Genomic DNA, 13,873 nt, shown 5'->3' on the forward strand with positions numbered 1-13,873 from the left:
CTTGAATTCTATCTAAATTTGTTTGACATTTCTTTGCATCTGTCATAGTGGTTGTTAATCAACCGACTTTGGTGACCTCTGAAAAGCTGACTTTTTTTTACGACATGCCATATACCAGAATCTAGACCACTGATACAAATGATCATATTACTAATCTGCTGACCTCTTTATTTCTGTTATGAAATTATTGTTCATCATCTGAAATGTTGTGTGCTGGAAAATAGGTTGGATAGAAGAGGAATTAAATTATAATCCAAAGTTAATATTTTCTAAAATTTCTCTTGTGAGCGAGACAATCTGGTTCAGTTCTTGGTTTAGCATGGCAGCAGTGAGTGCTGCTGTACATTGATGTGTTTTAAAAACACAAATTTACCTCAGCAAGACATAAAAAGGAAATATCTGCAGCTCATTGGCAGCTTTCCTCCCAAAGGAGATAACAATGAACTGACAACAAACATCTTGCAATTGTTAATTGCAGATAGACAATTAAACAAGTTTCCATATTATACTGGGAAACTAAGTAGGTATTATCTGAGCTGATCTGCATGTATAATGTCAAGGGCAGAGTCAGTACAATAACTGATTTATGTGCCTGTGTCTATAAACTGCCTGTGTCTGCTGCATAATGTCAAATTCCTCTCTGGAAATTAAAATTCAGAAACAGAAAATGAATCATCCCAGCAGGATTCCCCCCTTTTTCACAGTCATGAACTTAACTACACTTGTATAAAAGTGCCCTTTATTTATTAATATTCAGTCAGATTGAAGCCAATGAATGCATATTTCCTACCAAAGCATGTCTGTGAAAGTTAGTCTTGCACTGATTCAGTGTCATTCAATGGTTATTTTCTGCTCTGTGGACCTGTTAGAGGGATGGTTGTATAACAACAACCATTGCACGACACAGCAATGCCTTGCAATGTGTTTTTTTTAAACTGACACAATAAAGAACAGTAACACAACAAAGAATACAATTTCCATTCTTTGTTAATGTTAAGCGCCTTGGAGGCAAGCTTATTGTGAAAGGCGCTATATAAAAAGAAATTGCATTGAATATTCCTGTTCCTTTCAGTGATTCAGCTCAAAATTCGATCCTATCTAGCCAAGCCCAGGAAGCGGAAGCTCTCATCTGCCTTCCATGTCAGGCTGCTCTTCCAGATACAGCATGTCTTCCAGTCGCCAACACCTTCCACTACTCTTTCAGAAGAAATCCATGCTATATTTTAAAAACAGAGAACAGCAGAGTAGCTTTCAAAAGTGATAAATCTTCTAAATAATTTCTCCCCTTTCCTCCCCTGACAGATTTGCTAATCGATGGGTGAATGTAGGAATACAGTATTTACTGTTACTGGACCTAGTAAATTATGCCACTGTTCCTGTTTAATTTCCCACCAGCTGGAGCATGCCAGCTTTTCAATGGTATCTGCAGAGCTGTTTTGTAGTAACTAAACAGAGTTCCCAAGACCTTCCACCACAGACGTGTTGGGCAAACTTGCTGTGTGCAGTTGTGTGTTTGGACAACCTGTTACCCCAAAATAACTGAAGATAGTTCAGGTGGGGAGCTGCGTCAGCATGCATAGTCTGCAAAGGAACGAGTAATAGGTTTATTTCCTGCTGAAAAGAAAAGAGAGAAAACAACGTTTCACACCTGAAACACCTTCACACCTGAAGAAGGCTTCACAGACAAAATGTTTTGTTTTCTTTCTTTTCAGCATGGAATAACTGAAGATGTCACACATCATTTATGTGTTGATTACTTGTTTCTGGGATTATAGTTTAATTCTGTCAGTATTTTATCTTTTTAAGTTGTGTCTTGGCACACAAAGCATGAATTCTTCAGTCATAGACCACACTACAACATTTGTTTACAAAACTTCACTTTTTTATTATAACTTATTTTATAGACATAGGTGGAGGAAAGTACGATGTATCCTATTTTAATGTTACATCTGGAATCAATACAGAGTTGAAAGGGAACTTTCTATTAATCGTTCTTAGAAGTCTCAGTCAGCATGTTCTGTGAGTTCTGTGCATAGAGAAAGCTCCACTGAAGTGTAGCATTGAAAACTCTGCAGCATTGTCTGTTGTCAATAAAGAATTGAACAAAGTTGATCTAGAAAAGTTTCACAAAATCAGAAATGTTTCAACACAGTTTCCATGGCCTCAAACAAAGAAAAATATCATGATATCTTTTCAAAACATGACCAGAATATCTATTAAACTCTCCCAACTTACAATAACATTAAGGTGCTATTTTTTAATTTTGAGTTTTTCATTGAACTGAGCTTGCAACAGTATAGCGAAACAAAGACACAAAAACAGGGGTCACATAAGCCTGTTCTAATATTCAGATTCCTTTCAGTAGTATGTATCTGAACTTAAAGGTCAGTAGGGGCTGTAGTTTCAATAAACAATATCTTTGCTGATATTTACAGAGTATGTAAAACAGAAAGAGAACTGTGGTGAGTTGGGAATTATAGATTACAGATGAGACCTTTTCAAAGCACAAGGGGAACTCCACAGACTGGAGCCACAGAGCCAGGACAGAAGAAGGAAGTGGTATTAGCATTGATGTTGAGCAATGAGCACAGAGCTAAAGATTAAAGAAGCACAAGATTTACTTTTACACAACAAATGCTTATGTGACCTTGACACCATACAAAATTCAGGATTTTTTGTAGACATTCATTTATGCCTGAAAATTGCTAACTATTATTATTGTCTACTATTTCTATTGATTGGGATAATGAGATATTTGGTTAAGAGTATGAGCTGCACTGTTTTCAGTTCAAAAAGGTAATAATTGAAAAGGCCAAGTATCCTATTATAATTATTCCTGACTGATTTTATTGTGATACAGTATAAGCATGTTTAATCCATTGTGTAATTGTTAAATATTTAACTTTTTAAAAGCATGTACACATACAGTATGAGAGTAATGCTTGGCTGAATTTTTTAAACTATAAAAAAACAGGGTAGTGCGCTGCTCATCATTGTGTGCACAAGCTCAGAGAGCAGAAGAGACCCCTTCAGAGGCTTTTCAAAAGTCAGATTAACTTTCTGAAAAAGAAGAAGAATATTTGATAACATTATGTTATTCAACAAAAAAGTATCTCAGAAAACTGAGCACAAACAATAATAAAGAGCCCTGTAGAGTAAAACTAGAGATCGCTGAGCAGTATAAGAACATTATACGCTAGATGACATAGTGTTTTTTTAAAACTTCAGATATCTCCCCACCCTCAGGTTGTGGCTGTGTGGGAAGAAATAGAAAATTTAAAAGCAGTTTTCATGATCCATCACTTTCTTTTAGATTAGAATGAACTGACTGAATTAATTTTAATTAGGAAGTCAATAATATCACTTCAAGTGCAAGTACTTTAAAAAAAACAGCATGGAAATGGATTCTTCATTGTAGTGAACCTGTCCTGTGAAGAATCATATGTACAGATATTGAAATATTGTTAATTAAATCCAGTCCCTGGCAGTATAGAGAAAAAAATATATTTTTATCAACAAGATCAGAGTTCTAAGAGGCTCGGACAATTCAACTGCTGTGTCTTGTCATTGCTTGTCCTGTGTTATTAAAGATAGAATCCGCACTACCAGTCTGCAACATATTCTGAAAAGGAATAGAACAAATCAAAACACAAAGTATGTTGCTGCTGTCTTCTTGAACATAAACACAACAAAACACTTCAAATTATATGTTCATCTTCATTCATATAACATGCTTTAAAGTTTTTTACAGTATATTATGCATTTCATAGTTTATGATCATATCAGCTTTGAGGTTTTTTTTCAGTATATACTGTACCTAAAACTAAAATAGCTTTTTTTTAACTTTATTATATGTTTGTAATTCTGTTATTGCTGGTAATCTCACCTTTTACTGGCACACGTGAGCAAAAATGTGCACAGGCACACTATGTGGAAGATGAAAGGTCATGCTACTTTGCTTTGTAAGAATGTTGCTTCTCGTAAGAAAGAAGACCTGTTCTTATCAGAGAAGCGATGCTGAGACATGTGGGCAACTGTTGGACAAGTGCCAACCGTGGTACCCTAACTTTGTCGTGTGTACTGCTGGGTAATGGAGGAAGCTGAAGCTTCACTGCCTCTTCTGAATGTCCTGCTGTGCTGAATTTGTCACAGAATTTCCACCATCCCAAGAAGCACCACATATCCATCCAACAGCAGCAGCCACCAGGACTGGCACTGAGAAAATCGATGCCTCCACGTTCTGAATTTTTACCCTTACTGCGATCTGTTCCCTGCTGTCTTCACGTCTTCAGGTCTTCAAGCTGCTTTTAATTTTTATCGGTCAATATACTTCACTTTCACTCGATTTGATAGCGATGAACCCACATGAAAGCAATCATTTGCAGTTCAGGTCAGAAAAACCCTTTAAGGTAAAGGAAAAACTGCTAGACCCCTATATACAGTATGAAACATTCCTTTGCCAAAAGGTAAAACATAACCAACTGTAAATAATATCATAGTGGAAAATCTTTTCATTTAAACATATTTCATGTCACACATTAAAGTACAAAGAAAATTCGAATTTTGTACATTTGATGTCAAGGAGTGCAGGTGAACTCTGCCATGAATTACTTATAACATAGGAAAGCTAGCTGATCCTCACAGGATTGAATCAATAATAACAATAAAGTTATTGTTAATGAGTTAAGACAATTATTGTATCAGTCATTTAGCTAAGACACAGCACTGCAACGTCTCACAATAAACTGTGGCTGTAGGCACAGCTCCGAGGTCTAAGTCTAAAGCTAGGGAAATGGCTATGAACGAGTGCACAAATCTTTGCAAACACAGACGGTTTCCTAGGACACACAGGGCACACGAACAATTTCAAATTGTTAATTAACTAGAAGACACAATAAAATGATAAAACTATGAAGTGTAAAACTGGAAGAATCATTAGCTGTCATTAATTGTCTGTTATTTTCTACAGCATCTAAGTAAATTACAGTATAAAGTGAAGTTTCCTACCGCTTCAACCTGTGACATCAGTGTGAGGAATATTACAGTATGTGTCTCTGATTAATTTCCTAGTGTAAAGAAGACTACATCCCATTATAAAGATTAGATGCCAAGAGGTCTTTCCAAACATGAAGGCACTAGTCAGTTGGCACATGCCTGCAGATGCCTTTGAGGCAAACCCGAATATGAAAACAATGGAAAAAAAGAATAAGGATTCTAAGATCACATTCTGAAACAAAAAGTATGAGTGAATTCAAAAGAAAAAAATACATCGGTGTATGAGGTGGAAGTGAGAGAGCAGGGAAAAACAAAGTTGATAAGAATACAATGAATAATAAAACAGATTTCTAGGTAATTTCCATTAATGACAGCCTAGAGCTGGTTCAGTGCTGCTTACAGTACTTACTGTATAGAGGGCATGACAGCTAAATGTTATCATGACAATTACTTAAAGACAATTGCTTTGAAACTGTTGTGTTAGATTTTGTTTTCTCAAAGTTGCGATTCTCAACCAGCACCAGCAACTTCTTCCATTTCATAAGAAAAAGTTTAATGTTTTCTGACATTTAACCTAAACATTTCATGTTTTTGAATACCGTGCATGGTGACTGTTACACTTTCACCTCATGCTCCAGACACCATCTCTGTCCAGTGATAGAGCATGCTGGCCCCTAACATATCAGAGACGGTCAGCTCCTCACTGTCCATCTACGCCTACAGAAACAAATGTTACTCACAACAACTAGTCTTTTAGGAAACAGTGATTTAACGTGCCTAAACCTGGAAGGACTCATACTCTATCATTTTTTGGTTGGTCAAAAACTCTATGTTCCATATGCATGCCTGGTAAATCTTGATTTTTTTTGTCATAACTATTGAATAAAATTATTATCACTTGTGATTTAGTGCACTGAAATTCAAATGGACTGGATAAACACCCGACAGATAACATTTAATGTACACAAGAGCAGAGTGTTACATACTGTACTGGCAGCAATAACCTAATCTAGGAATACACTGTAAGGTGGGAAACACTGTGAAGGCTCTGGTTATGAAAAATACCATGGCACAGCACAGAACCAAACCAGCCAGGGGCAGTGGGCACAAGACAGATAAAGGTACTGCACACAGATCACACCCAATCAAAGCAATAATTAAGAGGAAATACTGTACAGTGACTACAACTACTGAACTTGCAAGTTCAAAGTTCCATTTTCCTTCATTAATGTACATTCAGTGGTATCGACGCAGACCATCTCTTAAATCCCAAACTGTTCCTCATTGTGCCCAGGAGATTTTTACTACAGTTATTATATTTTCTACACATGCTATAACGGTTTATTTTTTTTTATCTATTCTGAAATGTCAACACTGGCCTACTGTATCTCTTCACCTTCCCTAGACTTTAATAGACAAAATAAGTAATGAATCCCAACCCCCATTGAATGACAAAGGGAAAAACGTTTGATGAGGAGCCTCTCCGTCTTTCACCAGCCACCTCAGACTCTGTTGTCATATTCGCTTTCATTTTGTTATCCTGCGGCCTTCCTGGATCCACATCAAAATATGGTCTGTACTCAAGATGGTTCCTGCAGGTTAAGCTGCTTCCAACAGGAGCAGCATCTGTGCTCTCTGGCTCTGCCATAAGCTTCTGGAGTGATTTCCTTAACTGGCAAGGGTGGTGATGAGATTAGACTCATTTATACTGTAGGCTTGTTCTTCTGCTTGTTCTTCTGAGAACAAGTACTCTATTTGATATTTAAATTTGATTTTTAAGGTACTCAGTTTAGGCTAGATGTATTCTTGAATTTGGATATAGTGAATGGATCCCATAAAAAACAACAACATAATAAGTAAAAATAAAACGTAATTTATTTTTTCATTTTGTAAGTGAATTATAGGCTCTTACAGTCTGGAGTTCATATTCTGCCGAAGTAAGACCCATAAAGCAAAGTGCTGGAAGAGAAAATCGGAATGAGTCACTGGAAGGGCAACCAGTTCAGTCTCTTCTAGCTGAAATGTCCTCCAATTTTTGCATTTAGATCATTTAAAACACTTCAAAGTGTGACCTAATATAACAATCATTATCTGCAGAGTAGGGAATAGGTAGAGTTCTCTCAAACATTGTTTTCTTTTTCATGAATTCCACATTTCTAAGTGACTTTGACAGGTTTTATGACATTACTTTGAAGCACACCAAAGCACTAAGACAATATCATCTTGTGTGATTGTTTTTAATAAAGGCACTTTGACCCCACAACTGTTATCTGCATGCTTTTCTTGTGATTCTTGGGCAGTTCAAAACTTTTAAAACAAATTACTCATGCAAAGCTTTAAAAGACAAAAACCTGAGATGTCTGTGCAAAGCCCAAACGTATTTTAAAACAATTGTAAAAATTGTAAAATCTCCTTCCAAATTGTTAATCAAATAGTAAGAATATAAGAAAGATTACAAATGAAAGGGACATTTAGCTAATTTGGTAGTACAGTAGTTAATTGATCCGAGGATTTTATCCATTTGTTTCTTGAAAGAATCAGGGTATGAACCTTAACAAAATGGCTTGGAAACTAGTTCCATATTCCCACAAGAGTTTGTGTACAGAAGTATCTCCATAGGATTTGTAGAATACAGTGCTTTGAGTTGGTTATGCTCACAAATAGCATTGTATTATTACTACAATAGAGAACACAATCAGTTTTCTCCAGTGTCTATTCTAAACTTCAGAATGAAGAACATGTTGTCTGCAGAGTAAATGTAATTAAGCACAGTTCAGAACACTGCAACCCAATTTCAGAAAATGAGTTCTTACATCATTTCCAACATTAAGTTGTTACATAACACCTTAACTCCATATTAAATTATGGAGTTAAGGTCTGCTATTACTGTTTCAAAACCATCAGTGCATTAATTAATTGCTTGTTAAGTCAGTTGTTGCCTTGGTAGTTTTTGTAGGATTAAACATTTCCTGAGGAAGAGAACACTGGGTTTTTCTAAGGCTGCCATCATCACCATATGAGACATACAGCTCTGACAGAGGCTCAGTAACAGGCTAATGCATTTATCTAGTTAACTTTATTTTCACAAGCTGTAGAAATTTTATTGAATGCAACATTTTGCTGAATGACTATCTTTTACCAGCATCACTTGCGAGCTGTGGTGTGTCTGCAAGGCCACCCTGTCACGCCCAACAGTCTTCTAGATTCATGCCAGCAGCAGCCTCGGTAATCTCTGCAGGAAGATACTGTGACACAAGTGTGTCACTGTCAGTTGGGCTGTTTGCAAAAACAGTCCTTCTGTTGTACCATATTCAGATTCTGTTGCACTTCCAGGCCACCACATTTGTGATACGTCATCAAAGTGCAGGTGCCACGGGTGGCTTTGAGTTGCTTTTAAACTTTCAGGAACGTCTGTTACAGAAAGCCCCCTGTTGCTCTGTTATGATCAGAGTGTCCTGAAACATGGAGCTTGATAGAGAAGAGGCGCAGGCAGGAAGTGCAGAGCTGTATATATGGAATGTGTGTCTGCTTGTGGAAGATGTTCTTTTCTTCAGCTTGTTCTCATTGAGGTATTTATGCAAACCACTTTGACGTTCGGTATGATATTTGTAAAAGTAAAGTTTTTGTTGCCTGTGTTTTAATAGATGTCATGTATAAATAATGTGTAATTCCTATTTTGATATTTCTAATTAATTGCCAGGCTGCAGATGTTTATTTGCCAGTTAGCATTAAAAAAATATTTTCTGGTTTGCTTACTGTATTTACCCCCTATACAGTGCCTTGCAGGAATACCTATACAGTCCTTGCTCCTGCTCTATCCTGTTCCCAGTTTTCCTGTGCTTTTCTTGTCCTTCCAGTGTGTCTTTGTGTGGGGCTATATACCTCCGGGTCATCTTTCCTCCTCGCTCAGCATTGAGGGTTCAGATTCCTTGAGATCCGCCTAGAACCAGGTCATCTCCTCCGCGACCTGAGGGCACAGGTTTCTACCCGACATCGTCTGACCTCATGAGCCTGGGCCAACCTCTCCGTGTTTCCCCCTTTTGCCGCTACGCATTGGGTCTTTATTGCTCTCCTGGCCATTTCACAGCACGCCTTCCGACATCTGTGACAATACCAGCCCATCTTTGGACTGTGGGAGGAAACCAGAGCCCCCAGAGGAAACCCACATAAACACTGGGAGAACATATGAACTCCATGCTGATAGCATCCCAGGTCCAAAATTGAACCCCGGGCCCCAGCTTTGCGAAGCACTGCACCACTGTGCCACCCAGGGCCGTTAGAATGAAACAAAAATGGAACAGCCTTATGGCTGCATAAATAATCAAACCTTCTGCTGTGGCCCACCTAATTTAGCTGCACAGAATTACCTTAATGAGCCACACCATTAATGTAATGACCTCTGGTACAATTATAGTGGGTCTCATGATTTCTCAATAAAATAACCTCTGCGAGATTCCTTTGTCAGGTAGTGGATTTCTCGGAAGATTCAACAATGAAGACTAAGTCAAGAAAGTACTATGGGATTATAAAGAACCAAGTAAATACCTTTATTGCCATTTCAACAAACACACATATTACACTTGCACAGCCAACTTACTAAGGTGCCTAAAGACCTCTAGATATGGAGATATTTCAGAACTGAGCAGAACAACATTTGAAGCTTTGGAACCTCCTCGCCGAAGAGAGAGGTATAAAAAGGGAGCTGGCTGGACGATGGGGTCTGTGGACACCCTCTGAGCTTTCCATTTGATGTATTTCTCGTAAATAGAGGCAACAGAGGTAAAATCAAGTCAGATGATCTTGGGTGCCGCGCGTACAACTCTTTCCAGCTGTTCTGATGCTCTGGGAAAAACACACTTTCACTTACAAAACACAGTGCATTGTTTAACCAATCGATCAAATTGTATTTAGAAAAGTGCTCCCTCACATCCGAAGCCTGTACATTCTCCACTCTTGTGCCTCAGGAATGGAGTCAGTTAATCGTAAATCAGACTTGCTCAGTCCCTGTATACCTTTCAAGAATTGCTCACAAAACTCCTGTTTAAACAGCACCCATAATCTTACAGCTCACACCTAAAGTTTTCAGTATTGTACCAAAGACTTAAATTACTCAAACTTGTCATGTAAATTGCTGCTTGTACTTGTTCACTATAATCAAAGCATAAATACCCATATACTGTATACAGTACCTGCAACTTGCTTACATTACTGCTCTACAACAAATGTTTTAGATTGATATCTTGTTGGCATGACACTTGCAGTGCTTGTCCAATTTGTGCTTCATTGTCATGTTACTTATTATACATTTTACACACAAGATCATTCCTTGCATTTACACATAATGTATGTTTTCTATATTATTAGCCACCTGATAAGAGTGTTGGCTTAGCAAATAATAATAACATACAGTAGGCAGTTGAATCTGCTCTCTGCCTCACTCCAGATCTCTTGAAATACAGCAATGTATTTCAAGTGTTTTCGAAACACTTAAAATAATGATTTAAACCTGCAGATGAAAGTCAGGATGAAGTTATAGAGTGTTAAGAAAGAAAAATAACCACAAAGAAATAATGTTCATGAAAGAACTGGTGAAATGAAGAAATTAAGCAAAAGGAATTGTTTTGGCTAAATTTAGTCAATGTTTTACTAAATAACTATGACCTTTCATATTCATGTCCTGTTTTCTGTACTTTTCTTTTTTTAGACCTTTTATTTTCGTTCAAGGCCAAAGAGCTTTCTGACTGCCCAGGAACCCGGCCAGCTCTCTCTGAATTACTGCCTCAATTCCCTCAGGGATAGAATAACATGCTGGAATGAAACTAACCAACTGAGGACTAGTCCCGCCTTAGCACTGCCCTTGCATGTCAGAACACGTCCTGTGCTTCTTCAGGTGAAACACAAGTGCTTTGTTCAGTGTCTCATTAATGCGTGTGTAGCAGCCAGAAAGTCTGCCCCAGTCTCGGATTCAATATATGGGTTTTAAAGACGGAGGTGAGTCCCAAACTTGCTTGACTGGCTGATTGATCGTGCATGAAGAACACACAACAGATCCTCCTGCTCCAGCCCTTTGTTTGCAATCATGGCTCTGCAGCCCCTTGTCCTGCCTTGTTCCCCCTCCACTGGAAAGCATGGTCTCCTCACCGCCATACAGCCGTTCCCCTGCTCACTGTCCCATCAACTCCATCCCAGCAGAAGAGGAAGGACAGACACCAGGTTGGAGGGCACTCAGCTGTGGAGATGGCTCTCCCACAGAGATCTCATGTGCAGGGTGATTCTAAGAATAACTCCTGTCAGTTTTGGAGAGCAGAAAGGCATAGTCCTGGAGGATGTAGAATTTGGGAACAAACCCAATACTACCAGAATCATCCATCCAGCTTGTTCAATTATCTAGTTTCCTGTATCTGTATGTTCCTGTAAGTATTTAGTATATTTGAGAATTTCCATTTTCAAAAACACATTTTCTGTTTTCTCTCATTGCATGCCACCCAAGGGGACTTTCCTTTACTGCTCTGAATTTCTCAGACGTGAACAAAAACATATGAGCCACATGTCTACCCCAGTACAGACATTTAGCTCTATATACACACCTGGCGAGTGTTTATTCTCAAGTTAGGCAAATGGTGTCCATCTGCCGAATCTGTGTGAAGGCTTGTGTGTCTGTGTGTGTCAGAAGAGTTTTCCCAGAAGCTTTAAAGAGAACATTGCTCTGTATTCTCTGATTGATGGCTTCCCTTTGACGGAAAGCATAGGATTGTGGTTCATAAGGTTTGTATTGTATGTAGGCAAAAATGAAAATTGTAACTCTTTATAATATTATTTTTTAAGGATTAAATATTATTATATATTAATATATATATTAAGGATAAATTATTTTTGATTTATAGAACTTATTGTACTGGGATTCAAGTGCATATACAGCATATATTCACTGTTTACTTGTTTATATAATGTGTATGATGCTTTGATAATATTGTTTGTGTAGGTTTTGTCTTTGTAAGGGAGGCAGAGTATGCTTTCCAGGATCCTTATAAGAGAGTAAATCCATGAAATCAGGGAGCAGTTTTAGGGGAAACTATTTCACAATGATGCAATGGGAAAAAGAGTCTAAACGTAGCAGATAATCAGTCAAAGCTCATCCCAGGCCTGCAGACAATCGGATGTGACAAATCAATAAACAGTCTCCGTGTTACACACCTTGAATGTGGTGTCATAAGTAGAAATGTTGATAGGTAGGTGTTGGTAAAACAGACACACAAAGCAGTCACATGTTAAAGAAAAGGTTCTTTTTATTTCGCAATGCAAGACAAGATCATTCAATAACAATCCACAAGACCAAAATTGTAAAGGTTGCTTATTCCCTTAGTGGGTTTGACTGGAATATGGAAGAAATGTCATACCCTACAGCCCAAACTGAGACACATGTGTCTGGATTTATCAATGCAGCCACTCAGAACGCGTGTCAACTTTCAGTACCGTGTGTGTGGTTTCGCTGTGTGGGTCACTGGCCAAAGATGATCGATAGGATGCACATGTGGTGCGTTCAATGTTAGTGAAACAGTTGTTTCTCTACTGTGCATCTTTAGATCCATTTACGGATCTAAAAGGGTAATTTTGGTAGCTGAACATAATAACAAAAGAAGAATAATGTTGATGAACATCAAACATTAAATAAATTAGTTTATGAGTATAAATTGAATATATCTAATGCACATACAGTAGCTGGTAATGGTAGCTAAACATAGAAAATAAGGTACACAACCATATCCCACCTTCTTTATAAATGTTTTCTGCATCAAAGTCTCAGTGTCACGCCCTCTGCAGCCGGAGGGCGCTCCTACTCTGTCCTGTCCCTAGTTTCCTGCTTTGCTGTCCTTCCGGTTTCCCTCTTTTCTTGGGCTATATATTTCCGGGTCACTTATTCTGCCTCGCTCGGCATTGACGTTCGGATGTCCCGAGACCCGCCTAGCACCAGGTCGCCTCATGTCCGATACCTGAAGGCGTAGGTTTCTATGCGGCATTCCCCGAACAGTTGAGCCCGGGCTAACCCCCGTCTCGCCGCTATGCATAGGGTCTATTCGCTGTCCTGTCATTCAACGGTTCGTCCTTTCCGACATCTGTGATACTCAATCACTTACTGTGGTTATTTCGGAAAAGTTTTGGTGTGCTCCTTCTTACTATATAAAGTTTAGGAACAAGTAATAGGTTTATTCCATGCTGAAAAAAAGAAGAAAGAGAACACAACGTTTCGGCCGTGGAGCCTTCTTCAGGTGTGAGAGAGACAGGGCAGTAGGCAAAGGTAAAGTAGCGGGAGAACAAAGGTTGGGAGGGAGGAGGAGTGAGAGGCGGGAGCAGGGGACAGAAAGAGAGGCCAATCAAGAGGTGTGAAGTCAGAATGGGTGCAGAGAGGTATGAAATAAAACTTCCAATGAATGGAGAAAATTTAAAAGAACAGTAGTCTGTCATTAAGGGAAGGGAGAATGTGTGATCCTAGCTGCAGAATAATTTTAGTTTCGGTGGTCTTTCTGATGTATGAGTTCGGAAAACCGTCTTTGAGAACACAGACGGAGAGATTAGAGTGGTCGTGGCCGTCAGAGGTGAAATGAGAAACAATGGGCTTGGAGAGATCTTTAATCTTCACAGCCCTGATGTGTTCTCTGAAGCGGTCTCCGAGTCTCCTTCCTGTTTCTCCAATGTAGATGGCTGGGCATTTACTGCAAGAGATACAGTAAATAAGGTTGCTGGAGGTACAAGATGCTGTCTGGGTGATCCGGAATTGTCCTGAGGGGCCTTGAATGAGTGTGGAGGTGGCTGTGTACTTGCAGGTGATACAGCAAGCTCTGTTGCAAGGGAAAGTACCTGGTGTGGATGGTTGTTGAGG

This window comes from Lepisosteus platostomus, chromosome 9, assembly GCF_059453375.1.
Source record: "Lepisosteus platostomus isolate fLepPlt1 chromosome 9, fLepPlt1.hap1, whole genome shotgun sequence".
NCBI lineage: Eukaryota > Metazoa > Chordata > Actinopteri > Semionotiformes > Lepisosteidae > Lepisosteus > Lepisosteus platostomus.